Source organism: Bufo bufo, chromosome 3, assembly GCF_905171765.1.
Source record: "Bufo bufo chromosome 3, aBufBuf1.1, whole genome shotgun sequence".
NCBI lineage: Eukaryota > Metazoa > Chordata > Amphibia > Anura > Bufonidae > Bufo > Bufo bufo.
In genome coordinates, this window is record NC_053391.1 from 590,560,311 (window position 1) to 590,570,811 (window position 10,501).

The 10,501-nt window shown below is 39.2% G+C and overlaps 1 pseudogene; it reads left to right on the plus strand.

Moving 5' to 3' along the window:
* Nucleotides 1-690: 690 nt before the first annotated feature.
* Nucleotides 691-9,132, plus strand: LOC120996131 (annotated as a pseudogene).
* Nucleotides 9,133-10,501: the final 1,369 nt, after the last annotated feature.

Sequence of the window (10,501 nt, forward strand, 5' to 3'; positions counted from 1 at the left end):
TAGAAAATACATACAAAAGTGAGGTCTTTAAGAGTTTCATCAAAAATGGTCTGGAATTAATTTTGAAAAATAACGCCTTTATGTTCGGGAATGCGTGGTCTAAATAGAATGTTGGTACCGCGATGGGTACCCCGGTCGCATGTACATTTGCCAACCTGTACCTGGCACGGTTCGAGGATAGATAGGATGGTATTCTTTGTCCAACCCTTATATTAAATATATACAGACATACTTGCGTTTTATAGACAATGTGTTCATTGTATGGTGGGGCACTGAACACACATTATGCTGCACTTATAGAGATCTCTTTCTATGTTTAGGTCTGCTATCCCTCCAACTTCAGCTTTGCAACTTGCTGGGAAAAAGATCATTGACTAGGTCTTGTTATGTGGATAAGGGCTGTTTCTAGTTCTGTGAGATCTCTTGTTGCAGGAGATGTCATCTGGACTTATGAATTCTAAAGCTTGACGGTCATGGCTTTCCCCTTCATTGTGTAAAGTGGGCTGGATAGGGGGCCCTCAACTATTAATTCTGAGCTCACACTGGGACTAAAGTCATTGGTTTCTGGTCTTCATCTGACAAAAAAACTACTTACAAATCCCTTCATGAGACCTGTACAATGTACCCATTCAGCAAGTCTGAAAATGACCGTTAAAAACCCTGATAAAACCCTAGATAAATGCTCTTCCTCCTGTTTGTCTGCTGTGAGGCAGACAGTCCACTCCGGCCTTTTCCCGTGAAGAGAATCCACCGCCATCCGCCAGAATGGTGAACTTCACGGTTGACCAGATCCGTGCCATCAAGGACAAAAAGGCAAATATCCGCAACATGTCTGTCATAGCCCATGTGGATCATGGAAAGTTCACCCTGACAGACTCACTGGTGTGTAAGGCTGGCATTATTGCCTCTGCTCATGCTGGTGAAACAAGGATGAGCAGGAACGATGCATCACCATCAAGTCTACGGCCATCTCCCTATTCTACGAGCTTTCAGAAAATGACTTAGCCTTCATCAAGCAAAGCAAAGATGACACTGGTTTTCTCATCAACTTGATCGAATCTCCTGGCCATGTTGACTTCTCCTCTGAAGTCACTGCTGCTCTCCGTGTTACTTATGGAGATTTAGTTGTTGTTGACTTCATCTCTGGGGTGTGTGTACAAACTGAGACTGTGCTCCGCCAGGCTATTGCAGAGCGTATCCGCCTTGTGTTGATAAATAAAATGGATCGTGCTCTTCTGGAACTCCAGCTTTAACCAGAGGAGCTGTTCCAGACCTTCCAACGTATTGTCGAAAATGTGAATGTAATCATTTCCACTTACGGTGAGGGAGAAACTGGCCCAATGGGGAACATAATGATTGACCCAGTTCTTGGTACTGTTGGCTTTGGCTCTGGGTTGCATGGCTGGGCTTTTACCCTGAAACAGTTTGCTGAGATGTACGTAGCAAAGTTTGCTTCAAAGGGAGAAGGACAATTGTCACCATCAGATCGGGCAAAGGAAGTGGAAGACATGATGAAAAAGCTATGGGGTAACAGGTATTTTGACCCATCTAATGGCAAATTCAGCAATCCGCCACAAATGCTGATGGCAAAAAGCTGCCAAGAACCTTCAGTTGGCTAATCCTGGACCCAATTTCCAAGGTTTTTGATGCCATCATGAACTTCAAGAAAGAAGAGACTGCAAAGCTGATTGAGAAACTGGACATTAAGCTAGACAGTGAAGACAAGGATAAGAAGGGAAAACCTTTGCTTAAGGCTGTTATGAGACGCTGGCTTCCTGCTGGTGACGCTCTGCTTCAAATGATCACCATCCATCTGCCTTTACCTGTGACTGCTCAGAAGTACCGTTGTGAACTTTTGTATGAGGGACCTCCTGATGATGAAGCCGCCATGGGCATTAAGAATTGTGATCCTAAAGGACCATTGATGATGCACATATCAAAGATGGTGCCCACAACTGATAAGGGTAGATTCTATGCTTTTGGACGAGTGTTCTCTGGTGTTGTGTCTACTGGCCTAAAAGTTAGAATCATAGTACCAAACTTTACCCCTGGAAAGAAAGAGGATCTTTACCTCAAGCCCATTCAGAGAACTATTCTGATGATGGGGCGTTATGTAGAGCCCATTGAAGATGTACCTGTGGCAACATTGTTGGCTTAGTTGGAGTGGACCAGTTTTTGGTGAAGACTGGAACAAGTAACATCCAGTATAAAAGAGGGGTTATGGATGGGGTGAAGCATACCACTGAGGAAGGGGTTGGACCCCGAAACGCGTCTGGTGCTACACCCCATCTTTGTACTGAAAAACCTACCTTACCATTAAATCGACCATAACCGAACAGAGAGCCGGCTTTAATCTCCTGATTGAATACTGCTACAAATATCTAAAGGCAGATCCTGTGAGTAAGTACACTTGAAGGCTCTTGTGATTATTTCGGACGAACACTTGGTCGATACAAAGGTAATGGACTTAATTCGCTTGCAAGCTTTTCAGCAGTGAGTTGCTGCCATTCACGTCGCTTTGGCGGGACGCCGCCGCGACTATTTGAATAACTGCAAAGCATATGACTGTTGTCTCAATATGAAAGTAAAAAACGAATAGACTTATTGCAAACAAGTCTTTGGATGTTCACAATCATTGGATCCAAGATTTACAATATTGGACTATTGAATATTTGCTGATTAATCGAATAATAGTCTTTGCTCTGTCGAATATTCATTATATTTATTTGTTAATAACCTATTTATTCTACTGTATTCTTGATTGTTTTATGCATCAAATATATTTATATTATCAATAAAGCTCATCTTTGCTTAAAATACACGGTCGCAGCTATCCTTGAGTGCCCTGTTCACCTATATACGTATATGCTTTTCTAAATTGAGTGAGTGGCCTCAATTTACAGGAGCACCTGGTGTCGTTTGAGTGTTCTTAGTGCGACATCTTACTCAATTTTACATTTATACCTTTCCGCTCATGACGTCTGCACAAGATACTTTAAACACCATGGATATCTGGGACCATGTAGAAACTAAAAGGTTGAAAGTTGAGAATTTCATGTTTAACCAAAATGAGACTAATGTGGAAAATGATATGATGATGAAAAACACATTTAGGGAATTAGAAAATTTATTGGTGAAGCAACTAAGACAGCGATGGGAGATCAAAACACTGTGCAGGTTTGTGGAATGTGGTAAAGCCCCAAAAGGCTTGACCTTGACTAAATCCCCTGCTCAGGATCTCCAAAGTCCCACATTTAATACTGAATGGGACAAATTGCTTCACCAATACTCCCTTTCCCTAGTAGAGCTGATCATGAAAAGGAGGAAAGAAATATTGAGTGATGTTACAGATAAAATTAATGAGATGAAAATAATTATGGGCAAATTGCCTAAAAATGATGAATATAATTATTGGCAATCTAAATTATGTAATAATCTTGATAAAGTAGAGCAAGATATAATGGAAAAGAAAATTAAAAAGTTACATTTTATACCTAAAAATGGGCAAAATTTAATCACTAATGAAAACACAAATATAGACACTGTAAATATAGGGACAATATTAGAGGAATCACAGGATGTGCTGAGTAGAGAAAGGCCACATAATTTGAATAAATACACAATACCAACACATAATCGGTTTGAAGCACTTGAAGAGAGGCAGGTTTTTTTAGACAGGACCCCACCACACCACAGGACACGGACAAGACACATACCACAACAAGAAGAATCACAAATACACAATACCAATCACCTGGGGGACCATCAATACAATTTGAGGAACAGGCCTCAAACATTTCATATACCATATCACCAACAAGTAGACAAATCACAACGCCATCACGTCCCTCATCAGGAACACTACACTGCACAGCAGAATCACTATCAACAACCTTATTACCCAAAAAGGATAAAATCGTACGAGGGAGACAGACCAAAATACGGAGAGGAGGAAGGAAGAAAAAGGGGGCACCGCAGATAAATCAAGAGCCAATAGAAAATGATTCTATTATTAATTTGAGCTCTACAACCCTCACAGAATCTCAAAAACAACTATTGAATAAGGGTCTGAAATTTGCCCCCACAATCACCCTTAACAAATTTGATACGTTTATAGGGGTGGAGAAGTTTATAAGGCGTTTGTGCCTTAAAAAGTATTTCCTTAAAAATCCAGTTACAAGAGATATCGATAATGGCGACCAATATGTACATACAACTTGTAAAAATAGGTCCAAGAAATACCCAAGAAACGAGATCAGTCACGAAATGGCAAGTTTTAAAAAATGTGTAGAAAGCGATATATGGAAAATAAAGAATAGCACCAAATATAGACGGAATAATTTGACAAATGATGAAATAAAAGCTCTAAAAACTTTACAGAAAGAGGAAAATATAGTAATACGTCCAGCGGATAAGGGAGGATCCATTGTGATCCAGGACATTCAGAAATATAACACAGAATGTCTCAGACAGTTACAGGATACAAATACATACTGTAGACTACCAAGTGACCCTACTAACCAATTTTATTTAGAACTTTTAGCATTTTGTAATAGAGGTTATAAGAAAGGACTTTTAACAGATGAGGAACACAAATTTTTATTGAATAAAACTCTGCGTATACCTATGTTTTATTGTGTACCAAAAGTACACAAGGACCAAGAAAATCCTCCAGGCCGACCTATAGTGTCAGGAATAGGATCCCTTACGTCAAATTTATCTCAGTATATAGATCAAATGTTGCAGCCCAGGGTTCAAAAAATAGAGTCATATACAAAAGACACCACACAAATTATTCAAATAGTGGAGAAATTGAAATTTAAGGACACCTGGATTATGGGATCCTTGGATATACAATCTCTATATACAATAATAGAGCATGATAAGGGCAAACAGGCTGTTAGGTCCCAACTTACATTGGAAGGTAGACTAGGAGTGGAACAAATTGAGTTTATAATTGAAGGGATAGACTTCATTTTAAATCACAATTATTTTAATTTTGAGGGGAATTTTTACTTACAAACACAGGGGACCGCCATGGGCACCAGGTTCGCCCCCAGCTATGCCAATTTGTTTATGGCAGAGTGGGAACGGCAGATCATACAGCCCAAGCTGGGGACGGACCTGGTGCTCTGGCAACGCTATATTGATGACATCCTGTTTGTTTGGCAAAGTGGTAATGAGAGTCTACAATTATTTTTCAAAGATATTAATTCTAATGATAGAAACCTCAAATTCACAGGGGTAACAAGCCAGGAAAAAGTAGAATACCTGGACTTGAATATTAGCATTGTGAATCAAGATATAGTATGCAGTACTTTCATTAAACCTATCGCCAAAAACAGTTACATCTTATTTAACAGTTGTCACCTGCCTAGCTGGTTATCAAATATCCCACAAGGACAATTCCGAAGAATTAAGAGGAATTGCACATTGGAAACCCAATATAAGTTGGAGGTTGACGAGATGAGAGATAAATTTTTGGAGAAGAACTACCCCACAGGAATTTTGGATAAAGCATTGGAGCAAGTTAACAATATGGATAGGAAATCCTTTTTTGGGGAGAAGACACAATCTGTGGACCCTCCCCAAGAAATATTACGTTTAATCTTGCCCTTTAGTGACGATTATAAAAAAATACACCAAATTGTGACCAAACATTGGCATTTGTTACAAAAGGACAAGATTATAGGAACCTTAATGCCGGTAAATCCAAAAATCACCTTTACAAAGGCACCTAATTTAAGTATAAAAGTGGCCCCTACGGTGAAAAAACAATTAAATAGGGAATCCACCATTTCAAGTTGGATAGGTCTACAGGGCTTCTTTAGGTGTGGTACCTGTAGGAACTGCAAACTAACATCTTTCCAAAAAAGAACCAACGAATTGGTGTCCATTAATAATAATCATCGTCATCCAATAAAGGATTGTCTAACGTGCAATTCAGAGAATGTTATTTACGCTATGGAATGCCCGTGTAAATTATTATACATAGGCAGAACTAAAAGATCTTTAAAAAAACGTATTTCGGAGCATATAAATAATATACGGAAGGGATTTGAGAACCATTCGCTATCATACCACTTTAAAATTACACATAATCAGGATCCCTCAGGTTTGAGGTTTTTAGCCATTGATAAAGTGGAGAAAGAATGGAGAGGTGGCAACCATATTGAAAGGATGTCAAGACTTGAAACCAAGCGAATCTTTGAATTCGATACTCTGATACCAAGAGGACTCAATGCAGAGTTTGAACTCTTTGGATTCTTATAAGTAATTGGTGGGCGCCGACGTTTCGACGTTTAACTGACTGTTTATATTACAGTCGGTTTTTCCTCTAGACGTGGGCGCCCCCCATAACACATCCCTCGTATTACATTAATCATTTTTATATCTTTTATGTCTATATTGACAGTTTTATAGAATTTGTGCATTTTAACATATTTATTTAGGAGTCATTTGGTAGATTATAATCCTGTCTATATTTCCCTTTTAAAGTTGTAATAGAGACTTTTAGTGGTATTTGATATTGTTCTTAATGTTTTAAAACTAATATATATTGTGGATGGGCAATATGTGCCTTTATTTAAGTGAAAATGCAAAAAAAAAAAAAACGCATGGAAACCGCATCAAAAACGCATGGTGTCCATATGCGTTTTTTGCATCAATAGATGCAGAAATTTAAAGTATATAACTGGGTGAAATTGCAGAAATGTGATGAATTGCAAAAGCCAGCAAAAGCATTTTTTAGTTTCCACATATGACATTTTATTTTTTAGTTTCCATATATGACATCTCTTTTTGTGATTGTGATATAATGTGGAATACCAGAGTATCACAGACAGAAATGGTATTTGATATTGTTCTCAATGTTTTAAAATTAATATATATTGTTGATGGGCAATATGTACCTTTATTTAAGTAAAAATGCGAAAAACGCATGGAAACCGCATTAAAAACGCATGGTGTCCAGATGCGTTTTTTGCATCAATGGATGTAGAAATTTAAAGTATATAACTGGGTGAAATTGCAGAAATATGATGTATTGCAAAAGTCAGCAAAAGTATTTTTTAGTTTCCACATCTGACATCTCTCTTTGTGATTGTGATACAATGTGGAACACCTGAGTACCGACAGACAGGAAATGAAGATTGGATTGAGACCAAGTTAAACAAGTAACATCCAGTATAAAAGAGGGGTTATGTATGGGGTGAAGCATACCACTGAGGAAGGGGTTGGACCCCGAAACGCGTCTGGTGCTACACCCCATCTTTGTACTGAAAAACCTACCTTACCATTAAATCGACCATAACCGAACAGAGAGCCGGCTTTAATCTCCTGATTGAATACTGCTACAAATATCTAAAGGCAGATCCTGGGAGTAAGTACACTTGAAGGCTCTTGTGATTATTTCGGACGAACACTTGGTCGATACAAAGGTAATGGACTTAATTCGCTTGCAAGCTTTTCAGCAGTGAGTTGCTGCCATTCACGTCGCTTTGGCGGGACGCCGCCGCGACTATTTGAATAACTGCAAAGCATATGACTGTTGTCTCAATATGAAAGTAAAAAAACGAATAGACTTATTGCAAACAAGTCTTTGGATGTTCACAATCATTGGATCCAAGATTTACAATATTGGACTATTGAATATTTGCTGATTAATCGAATAATAGTCTTTGCTCTGTCGAATATTCATTATATTTATTTGTTAATAACCTATTTATTCTACTGTATTCTTGATTGTTTTATGCATCAAATATATTTATATTATCAATAAAGCTCATCTTTGCTTAAAATACACGGTCGCAGCTATCCTTGAGTGCCCTGTTCACCTATATACGTATATGTTTTTCTAAATTGAGTGAGTGGCCTCAATTTACAGGAGCACCTGGTGTCGTTTGAGTGTTCTTAGTGCGACATCTTACTCAATTTTACAAGACTGGAACAATGACTACCTTTGAACATGCACACAACATGCGTGTTATGAAGTTCAGTGTGAGCCCTGTTGTCCGTGTTGCTGTGGAAGCAAAGAACCCTGCCGACCTTCCAAAACTTGTAGAAGGCTTGAAGCGTCTGGCAAAGTCTGACCCTATGGTGCAGTGTATCATTGAGGAGTCTGCAGAACACATAATTGCTGGAGCTGGTGAACTGCATTTATAAATCTGTCTAAAAGATCTAGAAGAAGACCATGCTTGCATTCCAATCAAGAAATCTGATCCAGTTGTGTCTTACCGTGAGACAGTGAGTGAGGAGTCCAACCAGTTGTGCTTGTCAAAGTCTCCTAACAAGCACAACCGTCTCTACATGAAGACTCGTCCTTTTCCTGATGGTTTAGATGAGGACATCGACAAGGGAGATGTTTCATCTCGTCAAGAGCTTAAGACTAGGGCACGTTATCTGGCTGAGAAATATGAATGGGATGTCACCGAAGCAAGAAAGATCTGGTACTTTGGTCCTGATGGAACTGGGCCAAATATCCTCACTAGTGTCACAAAAGGAGTCCGGTACTTAAATGAAATAAAGGACAGTGTAGTGGCATGCTTCCACTGGGCTACAAAGGAGGGTGTTCTATGTGAAGAGAACATGAGGGCTGTTTGTTTTGATGTGCATGATGTGACCCTTCAGGCTGATGCCATTTACAGAGGAGGTGGACAGATAATTCCCACTGCCCGTCGCTGTCTCTATGCCTGTGTATTAACAGCACAACCCCGCTTGATGGAACCAATCTATCTTGTAGAGATCCAGTGCCTTGAACAAGTGGTTGGAGGAATCTATAGTGTCTTAAACAGGAAGCGTGGACATGTGTTTGAAGAATCCCAAGTTGCTGGCACCCCAATGTTTATTGTTAAAGCTTTTTTACCTGTCAATGAATCATTCGGATTCACTGCAGATATACGATCAAATACTGGCGGCCAAGCCTTCCCTCAGTGTGTGTTTGATCACTGGCAGATTCTTCCTGGTGATCCTTTTGACAACACCACAAGGCCAAGCCAGGTTGTTGCAGAGACCCGTAAACGAAAGGGTCTTAAAGAGGGTGTTTCAGCCTTGGATAACTTCCTTGACAAGCTGTGAGCTCTGTACATGCATTCTGAATCATCTGATGGACTTGACAACTTTAACTTTTCTCAGGTTAAGGCCTCATGCACACGACCGTTGTTGTGTTCCGTGTCCGTTGTTCCATTTTCGCGACTTTCAATGGGTCCGTTGAAAACTCGGATAATGCACCATTTGTCATCCGCGTCCGTGATCCGTGTTTCCAGTCCGTCAAAAAAATATAACCTGTCCTATTTCACGGAAAACGGTTCGCGGACCCATTCAAGTCAATGGGACCGTGAAAAAACGCGGAGGCACACAAGATTGTCATCCGCGTCCGTTTTTTTCTATCATTTGCATGGCAAACTTGACTTAGACTTTTTTATACTTTCCTTCATATCTGGTGATCCTCTAAAAATAAAGGAAGACACATGGAAACAAAAACGGAAACGGATCACGGAACAACGGAACCCCATTTTGCGGAAGGGAACACAACAACGGTCGTGTGCATGAGGCCTAACACGTTAAATTTGCAACCTTAAGTACTTGCTCCCCACTTAATGTCAAGGATTTTCTATGGCCCATCATGAGTGTACAATTTATACAATAGCCTGTAAGTGGGAGAATAGGGTCTGAATGAATCATTAAGAACACTGTTCCTTCACAGCATGAATATCAGCAATGTATTGGTGCCATTAATAAAAACTTGTATTGAGCTAAAAAAAAAAAAAAAAAAATAGATAAATTCATTCATTCACCTATGGCCATCTGGAATATGCACTACAACAAGGTCTGTCTGCAAGTATGGATATGCAAAAATGAAACGACTCCACTATAAATTAACTTGAATAACAACCAATACGTTGATGTCAATAGTAGAATATGTGTGTCACTCAAACAGATAACCAAATATTTATTACACACATATAGTATAAACTCAATCTTTATTATTTAAAAGAGAACAATTAAATACATAATACAGCAAAAAAATGCATATAGTGGTAGCAGTGCAGGAATATACTGCGACAAGTATAAAACCACCATCCCTCCAACAATGCTAACTTCTACAGTTTGTTTTGCGCAGTCAATGTAAAGATTGCACACCAACAATAAATAGAAATATTGTGTAGAAATCACATATAAAAGTATAAATAGTGGGCAAATCTAAGACCTTGACCTTATGCCAAAATACCTAATCCTACCCATTGCAATGTCATTGCATATGTTAGACATGGAGTCTCCACAGGAACCTCCAAGTACACCACAAGTGTGTTACCATAGATGTAAACATAAACAATGGGCAATGGATTATAATAGGCATAAAGCAAGCAAATACTGACCAGGAGAGGAGAGAGGATGATGAGCAATCTTTACATTGACTGCGCAAAGGAGTTATTAGTGTTGGAGGGATGGTGGTTTTATGCTTGTCGCAGTATATTCCTGCACTGCTACCACTATATGCATT